This window comes from Aulonocara stuartgranti (assembly GCF_965226115.1).
Source record: "Aulonocara stuartgranti genome assembly, chromosome: 7".
NCBI classification, from domain to species: domain Eukaryota; kingdom Metazoa; phylum Chordata; class Actinopteri; order Cichliformes; family Cichlidae; genus Aulonocara; species Aulonocara stuartgranti.
In genome coordinates this window covers 9,339,508-9,352,705 of record NC_138945.1, presented here as the reverse complement: position 1 = coordinate 9,352,705, position 13,198 = coordinate 9,339,508, and the positions used below count along the sequence as shown (strand labels likewise).

General features: G+C 39.9%; 1 long non-coding RNA gene across 1 annotated transcript; it reads left to right on the top strand.

Annotated features, from left to right (window-relative positions):
* The first annotated feature begins 2,696 nt into the window (after positions 1-2,696).
* Positions 2,697-5,537, top strand: LOC309711832. Its single transcript, XR_014278110.1, has 2 exons — positions 2,697-3,055; positions 3,991-5,537. It is a non-coding gene; the product is annotated as an uncharacterized lncRNA (long non-coding RNA).
* The last annotated feature ends 7,661 nt before the right edge of the window (positions 5,538-13,198 follow it).

The following is a 13,198-nucleotide window of genomic DNA, read 5'->3' as shown; positions in this document are numbered from 1 at the left end:
CTCCAACCACACAGAGTGCTGTTTCCATTCTGGGAAGTCTACTCATTGGTGTAGGCAGCTCTTCAAATTATAAGTAGCTATATATGAGCAGCTATATTAGCTTTGACTTATCATGTGTTAAATATTATACTTTCCTGGTTTAAAATTTATGATGGCTCAAAATTCAAACCTTACAAATTAAAACCCTGAATCATCACCACCTGTGTGAACTACAAGGGTGCCATCATTTTTCTTTTCAATCCATTAAGTACCACATTTTACACACTGAGCAAGAAAGGAAGTAAGCTCTTCATGGTGACCCCAGAAATGTTAATGTATCACTTTCTAGCATACTACTGACACTGCTCGACATCTTCTTTTCTTTTTTTTGCGTGTCCCGTTTGGTTCTTTTGCCATCAGAATTATTGTGGAAAGACAAAGAAAGATGCCCAACAGATTTACTTTACCAAATGGACCATCCCAGCCTTGCCTTAATGATCTATTTGATTCACCTTTGCTTTTATTGTTTATTTTGTTTTATTTTCACTTGCTAAACATGGGACAGATTTGACTGCGGGAAAGAAAACGGAGAAAGAAAGAGGGAAAGAAAAACAGCGGGGAAGAGGAATGTGATAAAGGACAAAAAAGAAAAACAAACAGACAAAAAAATACATATATCCATCACCTGGATCACCTGTCAGGAAAGAAAACGAGCAAAAAAAAAGAGAGCAATATAATAAATAACATCATCGCGATGATCTATGTGAATATAACAGTAAATACTAAATATTGAATATTATTGTGCAGCACGTAAGATCGACAGCACACAGTGTGCTTTGAGGTAGGAGCCAGAGTGACGGGGGGGGGGGGGGGGGTGTCACTGCTCGACATCTCACAGTACAGTATAAGAGTCCCGCCACAAGGAGACACTAAAGGCTTTCAAACCAACAGTTTCTGCTTCCAAAGTGGCGCCAGCCGTCACCACTGATCATCGTACTTATGTAACATAGACTGTGGATGCATGTTTAAGTTGATACATCACTTAAAGCCACCACTGTTCAGGCATCACATCTGTCCATTAGGTTTCCCTTTCATACTCAACATTTTTATCCCTGGGTACTAACTTTTTTGTTTTTGCTGACTGTTTATTTATTTGTTTGTTTGTCTAATGCTCTTGTTGCACTGCTAAATAGGCTGTAGCCAACATGATTTATAAAGGGATTATAAAATCTAAGAAATTACTGCATTATTTTACTCTTATTAAACTCACTTTCCTAAAAACTGATTGCAGCTTCTACTTTGTGATGTCAATGTTATGTCTCTAAATTATTTCATATCATTCATGGGAGATATGCTTGACAAATGATAAGTTAACAAGTCACTGCTACCAGCCTAATCAATTCATTGGGGCAACCTGCGTGTTGTGCTGCATTGTCTGATTTGGTCATAGTGTGTAAACACCTCTAGAGGCCACTGTTGTATAGCTGCTGCAAACTGAACGTGCCCGTACCAGAGGTTATACTTAAAATGGCAGCTGCCAGGAAGTCTCTTTGGACATTTGTGTTCGCCCTTTATGAAATAGATATGTTGTATTACAAGGTACTAATGCACCCTTGCATTGGTAAAATAAATTCTACTAGAATAGCTGATACTCCCTTACAGAAGATTTATTTTGACCTTTCTAAAGCCTTCTTTAAAAATTAGAAAATAAAATGAAAACAGGCATATGAAAAAAAGCCTACTAGAAATACTTCTCTGCATTACATCCTAACACTTGGCTAAATCCTAATATGTAATTCTGGTTTAATAGTTTATTTCACTAAATGTGATTATGCACTAAAAAAGAACATGTTGGGTTTACTTAATTCAATAGTGGACACTGGTTGCACACAGATGTTTTGCTTTGGCAGGAGCTTAAACAACTGAGGTGAAGTTATTCATATTCAATAAACCTGTGCAATTTGTGTTGATAAAATATGATTGAAACATGTTTTGGTGAAGTAATTTGAGCTCCTGGATATTTTAATTCTTCACAAATTTCACACTTTATTCCAACACTATTCAGTGACTTTTACCCAAATACTATTTGGTCACTGAAGTACTATGTTATCTTCAAATGACATGTTGGTATTATATTCTAAATACACAATTTTCCAGTGAAGGCCTTACAACAGATTGTATTGTTCTCTTCCAAGATGGTTGCCAGCATCCACCTTTCAAAACAAAAACAGTAATTTCACTATAGTGACAGTAGGTGAATCAGCGGTCTGAAACACACGGCCCGGGGCCGACTTGCGTGAGGCCCACATCACCCCTACTTGCCACCCGTACTGTTGACGTGAGGAAATATTGTGCATTTTGGTCCTTGAAGTTAGTTTTTGTTACGGGGGATTTTGTTGTTGAGTGCAATGTGAAAATAACTTCTATAAAAAGCAAAAAATGATTTAATATGAAGGCAATATGAGCAGAGAGTAAAACCATGTTGAGGGATTGGCTGTGTTAGTTCAGTGAGAGTTATTTGTAAAGAAAACAATTTCCACTAGTAGACATAAATGTACACTTATGTCTGCATTTTTATTTTGTTAAATAAAACAAAAATTATAGCAAAGTGCTGCCACATGTCTGAGTGCCAATTCTTTTTTTATTCAATGAAAGGTTTTAGTTAATTAAGATTGAGGAAAAAGAATTTGCGTTCACATTTGCAGTTTTGCCTTGTTATACAATATTTGAAAATTAAAACAAAACACTACATTTTCTGAAATATTAGTGAGTTTTTTCTTGTTTAAAGACAAACGTTTTTATACTACTTGAACACTAAAGTGACCCTCCAATGTGATGACAGTGCCAGCAGTGGCCCACAGCTCATTTAATGCTTTCTCCTAATTGGCTCATAATGGTCTCTCATATGTATGAACTATGTAGGCTATCTCTATTTTAAAATAATGGGTGGGCAATGAGAGCATCTCCTCGATGTGTACAACAGGACAACAGGGAATACAGAGAACTGACTGAGGACTTTGTCAACTGGTGCCAGCAGAACCACTTCCAGATCAACACTCCGAAAACCAAGGAGCAGGTAGTGGACTCCACCTACACCAGTGAACATCCAGAGAATGGGCATTAAGATAGCTGACTCATATAAGTGATCTGATTAATAAACGGATCTGGAGTAACAACAGAGTGTACATCTACACAAAAGGATAAAGACGGTTGTATTTGCAACAGAGAAGTCTTTTGGAAGGGAGCAGGGAGAGCTCCTGAAGACCTCAGACGCTGTGGTGGTATTGTCCATGTTTTATGGTGTGGTCTGCTGGGGATAGGAAGAAACTGAACAGGTTCATCAAGAAAACTAGCTCTGTTCTGGGATGTCCTCTTGACCCAGTGGAGGTAGTTATCCCTGTCAGATAACAGCTCCCACCCCATACAGGTCACCCTTCAGTGACAGGCCGTGTTCCAAGTGGACATTTTGGAGGCCTTTCCCTCCAGCTGCTGTCAGACTGTACACTGCACAACAGCAATGAATGTACACCACATATTCACACACTGGGGTCTTTGCATATCAGTGTGCAATACCTGTTAATACCTATTAACACCCAACCACTGCACTATGAAATGACCACGCCAAGCAAACAAACAATGTTTGGGTGCTGCAGATGGAAACGGACCATAGCTTCATGGTGAAATTCCTCACAAAGAGCAGAATCTACCTTGTCCTTTAAAGTTTTTATGGCCACCACTTGGGTCTGCTCACCAGGTACTGTGCCATATAGGTGGCCCTTGTACACCTTGCCAAACCGGTCCTCACCGAGCCCCTCCATAAATCGCACTGCTGACATGTTAATCTCACGCAGCTTCGCCTGCAGCCATGAAACAATAAATACATGTCACCAAAGACTCTGGCCACCAGAATTCAACAATACTTAAACAAATGTATGTAAATCACATTTACTGTGACCATATTTAATGTTACCTTGTTATTATTATTGCTACCTGTTGTTTTTGATGATTCAGGGGCGACAGCTCCGTGTCCTGGGAGGGTGAGCTGCTGAGCTGGGAACGAGGTGGTGTGTCATTTGAAGCCTTATGTTTATTGCGACACAAGCAAACCAGAAAGAAGAGGCAAGCGATAACCAATGGGATGGCAACTGCAGGTATTAAAATAAACAGGATCTCCTTCCTGGGGTTTTCTTGTGTTTCATTCTTCTTCTAATAGTAATCTGTATTATTACATCATATATAAGTATATGTATGTATGTAGATATATATAGATAGATGGCTATGGATATAGATAAATAGACTTACATATATAAGTACTTATCTATTTCTTAGTCTATATTTCTTCTATTTTTGCATAGCATTATTGCTGTTAGGTATGCTGTGTGTGTTCATTTGTTCCTGCCTTGTGTACTCTGCTGCAGTAACAATTTGAATTTCCCAACTCTGGGACTAACAAAGGTTTTCTTATCTGAAATGTATCTAAACCCAGCTGATATCTGGCTACATTTTCTGCTGAGCATCCAAATCACACTGAAGTTTACACACTGTATAATGCCTGATTTCTTGTAAATATTTAGCGATGGCCTTATGAAATATATTTTGATAAAATGTTTATCAGGCCACAGTGAACAATGGAAAATAAACAAAATTAAAACAAATAATTAAAAACACTGAAAAACACTCAAAAATATATTTTTTTAGAGATGTCTTAACCTGGTTATGCTGTACCATCCAGACGTGTATGTGCGCCGGACCCGCGTGATTTGAGACTTCCTGCCATCTTTAGCAGGTAATAAACTCCCGCCAAAGCAAAAAGTTGCTCTGAGTGAATTCAGTCGTTGTTAATGAGTAAATTTTTAGTGTTTTTATTTGGATTGTTTTCTGGTTGTTTGTTGCACACGGACATGTTCACAGACGTGTTTTCGTGAGCAACACTGTTCATACTCCGAGACCGTAGCGGGAAACTGTTGGTTGCCTAGCAGCAGTTAACGAAAAGACCGGAAGTGACTGTGCTTCAACTAGAAAACTTTTGCGTTTATCCTCTTTTTCCCGAGTATCAGACAAACTCGTTTAGCAGCGTGCTTTACCTTTGAGTTAGCTGAACTTCTGGTGGTTTGTTGGTGGATTTAAGGAGGTTAAATGGATGAAAAAAAGTTATCTTTCAGCTAGCTCTTGTTGCGCAGATACAGCAATGCATGATGGGAAATTCTCCCGGTATTTGTAAAGCTAAATAACCTTATGGGGCTCTGTTGGAAACTGCTTCATGTGTATATATAAATAGTGTGTAGTCCCAGCTTCCTACAGGCTGTGTTTGTGTTGATTTTGAGATTGTGAGCACCGTGAGTGTGCAGGGTTTGTGTGTGAAAGACTGCCCCATATGTGAGCTAAAGAATTCATACTTACCTGGTAGGAGAGATACCATGATCACGAAGATGGTTCTCTCAGGCCGAGGCTCAGCCATTGCACTCTGGCTTTGCTGACAGCCTGCGAATTCCCCAAATGTGGGAATCTCGACTACATAATTTCTGGTAGTGGGGACTGCGTTCGCGCTCTCCCCTCATCATATGTTGAAAGAAAAATGAGTGGGAATGTTTGCGCTTATATTCAATGACGACGTCATGCGATCTTCTGGCTTCCTAACTACAGTTTTATCAGTGAGGCCAGGGTAAGCAGGAGAGGAGGAGGGGATGCTGTCTTATTTAAAAAAGTCTGTGCAGCATTTGGGAGGCCTGTAAACATTAACAAACACAACTTTGGATGGGGCCTTCAGCTGTAAAGCCACATATTCAAAAGACTGAAAACTTCCAGGAGACAGCTGCTTACATTGAAATGATTCATTAATGACCTCAGTGAACTGCTGTCTGTGATCTGTGTTGATTTCGACTGTGTAATTATTGTTGGGGATTTTAACATCCATGTGGACAACCCTCAGGACAAAGGGACTAAAGACCTGAGTAACACTCTGGGCAACTTTGGGCTGACTCAGCATGTAACAGAGGCCACACATAATAGAGGACACACTCTTGACCTACTGATCTCCAAGCCTGAGCATTTCAAACATTGCTGTGTCTGATGTGGGCTTATCTGATCATTACTGTGTTTTCTTTGAAAGTAAAATCTCAGCCCACACAAATATATCAACAGCAGTGATCACAAAACGGTGTATAACTGAACACAGTAGTGAGATCTTTAACCAGGTCTTCCCATTAACACCTGACCTGTCCAAAGGTTCAGTCAATGAGCTCGTCAATAGCTTTAAGGCAAAACTGTTAAATGTAATGGATACTATTGCCCCCATTAAGGTGAAGGTTATCTCTGGAAGGAAAAAGTCTCCATGGAGAAACTCCACACTAGTGAAAAATGAAAAAAGAGAGTGTAGGAAAGCTGAGCGCAGATGGAGAAAAACAAACCTCCAGGTTCACTATGACATCTATAAAGAGAAACTTCACAATTATAATTTACAACTGAGGAGTGCAAGAAGGTCCTACTTCTCTGACATCATCACTAAAAACAGCCATAATGCTCGGGTCTTATTTTCTACAGTTGACAGGCTAACAAACCCTCCTGTGCCAGTGGCAGCTGAACTTCATTCAACCATGGCCTGCAATGACTTTGCCAAATTCTTCACAGACAAAATCCAAAAGATTAGACAAGCAGTTGGTACATCAACAGCAGATCCAGGATATGTACTGTGTCCACTGAAAAACTGTTTAAACACCATCAAAGAGTTTCACCCGATTAACAGCAAAGACCTGGAGGACATCTTAGGTCAACTGAACTCCTCCTCTTGCTGTTTAGATGTCCTGCCAACAAGTTTTTTCAAAAAGGTCTCAAAGACTTTAGAGTCAGACCTGTTACAGATCGTCGACTTTTCCTTAATGTCAGGTGTGTTTCCAGAACCACTAAAAACTGCTGTAATCAAACCTATACTGAAAAAGGACAATCTTGACAAGACACAAATGAACAACTACAGGCCGATCTCAAATCTCCCGTTTTTAAGTAAGATCATTGAAAAAGCAGTTTCTCAACTTACATTAACTACTGATCTTATCTATTTCTGATTTTATCTGTTTTGATTTTATATACTGTTTTGTTTGTTTGTTAATTAGTTAAGCTTAAATTTCAAAACTTACATTAACTACTGATTTTATCTACTGTTCTGATTTTATCTGTTTTGATTTTACATACTGCTTTGTTTGTTTGTTTGTTTGTTAAGTGGGTTAGAGCTCTGGGTAGCTCCCCAGCTGGGTCTAGACTGGGTCTAGAGAGTATTTTAAATTCAGGGAATTTAAAATAGAAAGTAGCTCGTCCACAGAAGGACTGGTAGCTCCCCTTACGATAAGGGTTCAGATCGCGCGAACAGGTGTGAAATGTGTGTGTTTAGTTAGTTTGTTTGTTTGCTTGTTTTAATCAATTTTAAATCATACTTTTTATTTGTTTTTGTTTCTAATGTCTCTGTAAAGCACTTTGAATCACCTTGTTGTTGAATTGTGCTATACAAATAAATTTGCCTTGCCTTGCCTTTGTTCAAAATCACTACCCTTTCAGCTTGTTCGTGGCCACCAACAGATTAGGTCTGTTATTTTCATGTTTATTTTGCCATTTTATCTGCATAAAGCTTTTAAGTAACTTCAGTTCTTTTCATAAATATAAAATAATTATTACTTTTTACATTTTTAACCCTTTAAACACCAGTTTGTTTGTCCACTGCGACTAGCTGGAAGACAACCTCAAATCTTGCAATTTTATATAATTGAGTTGCTACTGAAATTTCTTGTATTATTAATAGTAGAGTATGGGTCATGTAATTGATTCACATCAACATTGATTATAATGCATTGTTATTTTTGTGCAGAGAGAGCAAAAACATGAAAACTCCCTCTCAGCTTGTTCGTGGCCAAAAATGGCCACCCCTTGTTTACAACTACAAAATGCTATAAAATTCATATATATTAAGAAAAATTTCCACTTTTTTTTACTTGATTTTTTAGATTAGCATCAGTGCTGTTCATGAAAATCAAAATTTCATTCAAATTCAGAATTCTAACCCTTTAAATACCAGTTAGATCACATAATCCTAGGAACTCATAAATGGAAAAAATCACAAAACCCCAATTTTTTTCCAAATAAAACATGCAAACTGAATTATTTTCTAACCATGATGGAGGTTAGATGCATAGCAATAATTAAAAGTATCAATGAGTTTTATGTATCTTTGTTTTTTTTTTGTGCAGTAACAGAAAAACAAAAAAACTCCCTCTCAGCTTGTTCGTGGCCAAAAATGGCCACCCCTGTTTACGTTTACAAAATACTATAAAATTAATATATATTAAAACATTTTTCTACTTTCATTGACTTGACATTTCACACCTGAGCCTCAACTCTCGTGGCCCGGTACCAAAGGACTCACGGACCGGGGGTTGGGGACCGCTGATCCAGATGAAGACGTGAGCCAAAGATCCTTTAAGTTTCATCTGATGAACTTACCTTTTCCTACATATGAAAAATGATGTGGTGTGAAGTAAATCGGGTTTGTATATATGTAGCCTCAGATGAGCATGAAATTTCATTTTTGACCTGCTTAATAGCAGTCTCAAATATTAAAGTCTTGGTGTTACAAAATCAATTGACATGTGCAGCAACTGAAATAAGACACCAAAGGCCACTCTTAATACAGACAGAAGTCGGGTAGTCAAAAATCTCTTATTCTGCTTTTTGTATTCTGAACTTCTTGAGTGGACAGCCAACAATCCTACAAATAGACTAGAGGATGTGCTTGAAATGTTTGTTAAAACAAATAACTGGACCTTACTTGTTAAGCTCAATGTTCTGACTGTCACATGGAGTCTTTCAGGTTGTTTTACGTTTACTATCACAAATGAATGTTTTTTTCCCCTAATGAATATACATTTTAGGTCTAAAGTGTCTAAAATCTGCAGTTTTGGAATTTTTCATGTGGATAACAAAATTAAAAAACAGAAAAAAAACACTCCAAAAAAAAACAAGTGATACATGTCACGAAGGACTGACATAATTTGATTCATAAGACTTTATTTGATATTCACACACACCATATTAACGGTTTCAGATAGTTCATCAGCCATATTGATCAGTCTAAGGCAGGTGGTTTTGTATGCTGAATAAAAATCCTGTCGACAAACGTCAAATGTTACGTACGGTTCAAAATGACTCCCGTACAAGACTGTAGTAAGGTCTACTATTGACCAGTAAGAAACCACCACACTCACACTGCAATGGGGTCCACAAGATTTAGTTTTCTTCCTCCAAGTCAGACTACAGGCTGAGGACACAACTCCGGCCTGGAATCCAAGGCCCAAAGCCATGAACTTCTTCTTTTTGCATGTTGTTGTAAGTTAAAATCCTAATAAAACGTCTAATTATTTATTTACCTGCTGACTGCAAAACAGCCACCACACCTCCGGCTGTCACTTCTCCTCCATTAGAAGCTGCAGCAGACGACATCATGCCTGCAGCGCAGGAGCCTGCAGCTATTCCAGCTGAATTGAAACCTGCAACTCCCAGAAGAGCAGGAGCAGTGACTACAGCACCTACTGCAGGAAGACAAGACATGTATCAGACATGGATTGGGCTTTGATTCAAATTAGCTTACTTGCTCCTGCAGCAGTACACACAGCTGTCACTATAACACAACATAAGAACACACATTAACATCTAACTGGGCCATAGCTCAGCACACAGCTGATCAAGGATTTAGATCAAGTAACTGAGCTACAGAGAAGACGGGGAGGCTCTACGCTACGATGGAGTATTAGAGCCACAAGAAAAAAGTTGTTGATATGGACATTACTGTCCCACAACAAACTGCTATAATTACTGTTTCTGCTACAAAATTCCTTATTTAGATGAGTTAGTGAAACAAATTGATCAGCCATTGTGTGATACAACATTCAACTTCTTTATTACACGAGGATGTAACCATCGATAACCTTGCATCTGTCCATTAGATCGTGGCTCAAGAGTTGGCAGTTTGTCTTGTAATTGGAAGGTTGCCGGTTCAAGCCACGGCTCGGACAGTCTTGGTCGTTGTGTCCTTGGGCAAGACACTTCACCTACCGCCTACTAGTAGAGGCCAGAGGGCCCGATGGCGTGATATGGCAGCCTCGCTTCTGTCGGCCTGCCTCAGGGCAGCTGTGGCTACAACTGTAGCTTGCCTCCACTAGTGTGTGAATGTGAGAGTGAATGAATAGTGGAATTGTAAAGCGCTTTGAGGGTCTTGAAAAGCGCTATATAAATGCAATCCATTATTATTATTACCAGCCCTTTTTTGGTACAACCTAATACTTATCACCACACTGCGTTTATGAGCTAAAACCAGGGAGTTTTAGCTCATGAGCTAAAACTCCTGGTGAAAAGCATTTTAAAGTTGTGTTCTGGTTATTTTAGCTCATGTTTCCTTCTTGCTAAAACCAATTCTGAAGTACGGTTTCACCAACTCAGATGATATACAGTAGCAACCATGGCAGCTTGCCTTGAGACAGCTGTAATCTCCACATTTTGACTTTATTCTCAAAATGATCGATAATACCTTTCTTAACTTTGCCCTAATACTACATCGTATTATCCTCACTGCAGCACAGTTACATGTAATTGTTTCAGGAAGAAACACTTGGTTACTGATCATCAGGATGCTTCACAATGAATACATGTATTGATATGTATTTATGAGTTTTAGAGACAAAAATAAATAAATAAGCAAATAGGTTTGTTACCTGCCCGGCTGTGATGGCTAAGGCTGTCACTGAAACACAAGAAAGAAAATAAAAGATCTCACCACAGCTCAGTCTGGAATAATTAAGACATTATCTGTAATGCTAGAATCATCAACTCATATAATGTAGAGATGATCTGAAAAAGGCAGCTGTACTCACACTGTATATACATAACACTATTTATACCAATTCCATGTGCAATACTCAACTTTATATACATAACACTATTTATTACATATTACTTACGTCTTGTATATTGTACATTATATATATATATATGTTTTTCCTCATGTTAATACTGTCCATATGTACATAGCGCTGCAGAACTGTACCCCCCCCCCCAGCATGTTTACACTGAGTATGAGATGCTCTGTACAACTGTATAGTGACAATAAAGGCATTCTATTCTATTCTATTCTATTCTATTCTATTCTATAGACCCATTGTTCCACTCAGGATGAGGAACCTAAGATTGGACTGTGTCTTAAACAGAAGTGAGCATCAGCTGTTATTTCCTGGATAATGAAACTGAATGGGCGTCACTGGGTCTATGAAGTAAATAAACTTCCTTTAGTCATCATAGAACAAGTGATTGTGAGGCTGGATCTCAGGAGGTTTGACATAGTTATTTATTTTATTTATTTTATGTTTTTTATTATGTATTTCACACACATGTGTTATTTCAAGGATTGTTCTTTCTATTTTAATCCTTATGTTAAATCAACTGCTTAAAATAAACACAAACAAAAAGGAGGTTATGATACGGAGCGTGTTTGAATGTTATTTGGGTCACTGAAAATGTGTCTGCATTATGTGTGCCCTTTCTTTGGGGTGTGGTATGCAACAGAAGAAAGACCGCAGGTACCAATTAGTGTAGAATTTCCTCACATACTTGAGTCATACCTTGATTCTGGTTTAATCTTGTTAAGAAAAATAGTGAGAAACAGAAATGGAAATAAAATGGGTGAGTATAAAAGGCTTATCACAGCAGACACAAGAGCAGAAGGTGAGAGGAGTTATAAAAACAACCAACGTTTGAGAAGCCCTGGACAGGAGATCCTATGAAATGGCAGCACTGGAGATCATGACAAGACACACGTTCAGGAAAGTTTATTACACTGCATTTAATCCCAGTCATTTTCAGAGAGAGATTAAAGGTTGAAGACTGATTTATAACAAGTCCCCACACAAAAATAGATAAAGCACTAAAAGTGCCTCACTGACGAGCAAGAAGTGCAATAAATAACTGAGAAGTGATACATGCTGTATGGGCGTCGCACATATGACGAGTTAGGAGTGAGAACGTGTTGATCTGCAGGGAAGCAGGAGACTGTTGTTATAGAGTGGATTGAGGATTTTTATTCTTTATTTCTATTGTTACGTTTCGGTGTTGTCAGTGTTTTGTTTTTGCGTGACTGTCATGTGTTTCCTGTTTTACTTTGAAGGTCTGTTGTTATCTTAGTGTGTTCAGTTTACATTTTCCCTGTCTCGTCAGGTCTAATTTGCCCCAGCTGTGTTTCCCTCCTGTGGTCCATTCCCTGATTGCCCCTTCTATGTATTTAAACCTTGTGTTTCAGTGTGTCATGGTCGCGATCTCCCCCGTGTTGTAAATAGTTTGGTGTTTTGTTATAAATAAATAGTTTGTTGTAAATACTTTCGTTATGGGATATTTTCATTTTGGGATTTTGGTGGAGAGCCTTTGTGGTTTTATTTTTCCTTTGTTTTACTTTTTTCGTGTTGCACCCCGGTTGCCTAGGCCGGGGTGTAACATATGGGGGCTCGTCCAAATCGCTGGAGGGTCCGAGGGCCGCTTCAGCCTCCGTCTGTCTTCGCTGGAGGGCCCGGGGACCGCTCCAGCCTTCATCCGCCTTCGTTGGAGGGTCCGTGGGACCACTCCAGCCTTCGTCGTCTGCTGGAGGGTCAGGGGGACCGCTCCAGCCTCCATCAGTTTCATCTGCCTCCGCTGGAGGGTCCGTGGGACCGCTCCACACTTCATCCGCCTTCGCTGGAGGGTCCGTGGCACCGCTCCAGCCTTCATCTGCCTTCGCTGGAGAGTCTGAGGGACCGCTCCGGCCTTCGTCGCTGGAGGGTCCGTGGGACCGCTCCAGCCTTCATCCGCCTTCGCTGGAGGGTCGGTGGGACCGCTCCAGCCTTCCTCCGCCTTCGCTGGAGGGTCCGTGGGACCGCTCCAGCCTTCGTCGTCTGCTGGAGGGTCAGTGGGACCACTCCAGCCTTCATCAGCCTTCGTCCGTCGTCGCTGGAGGGTCCGTTGGAGGGACCGCTTCAGCCTTCGTCCGCCTTCGCTGGAGGGTCCGAGGCACCGCTCCAGCCTTCGTTTGTCTTCGCTGGAGGGTCCGAGGCACCGCTCCAGCCTTCGTCTGCCTTTGCTGGAGGGTCCGAGGCACCGCTTCAGTCTTCGTTTGTCTTCGCTGGAGGGTCCGAGGCACCGCTCCAGCCTTCGTCTGCCTTTG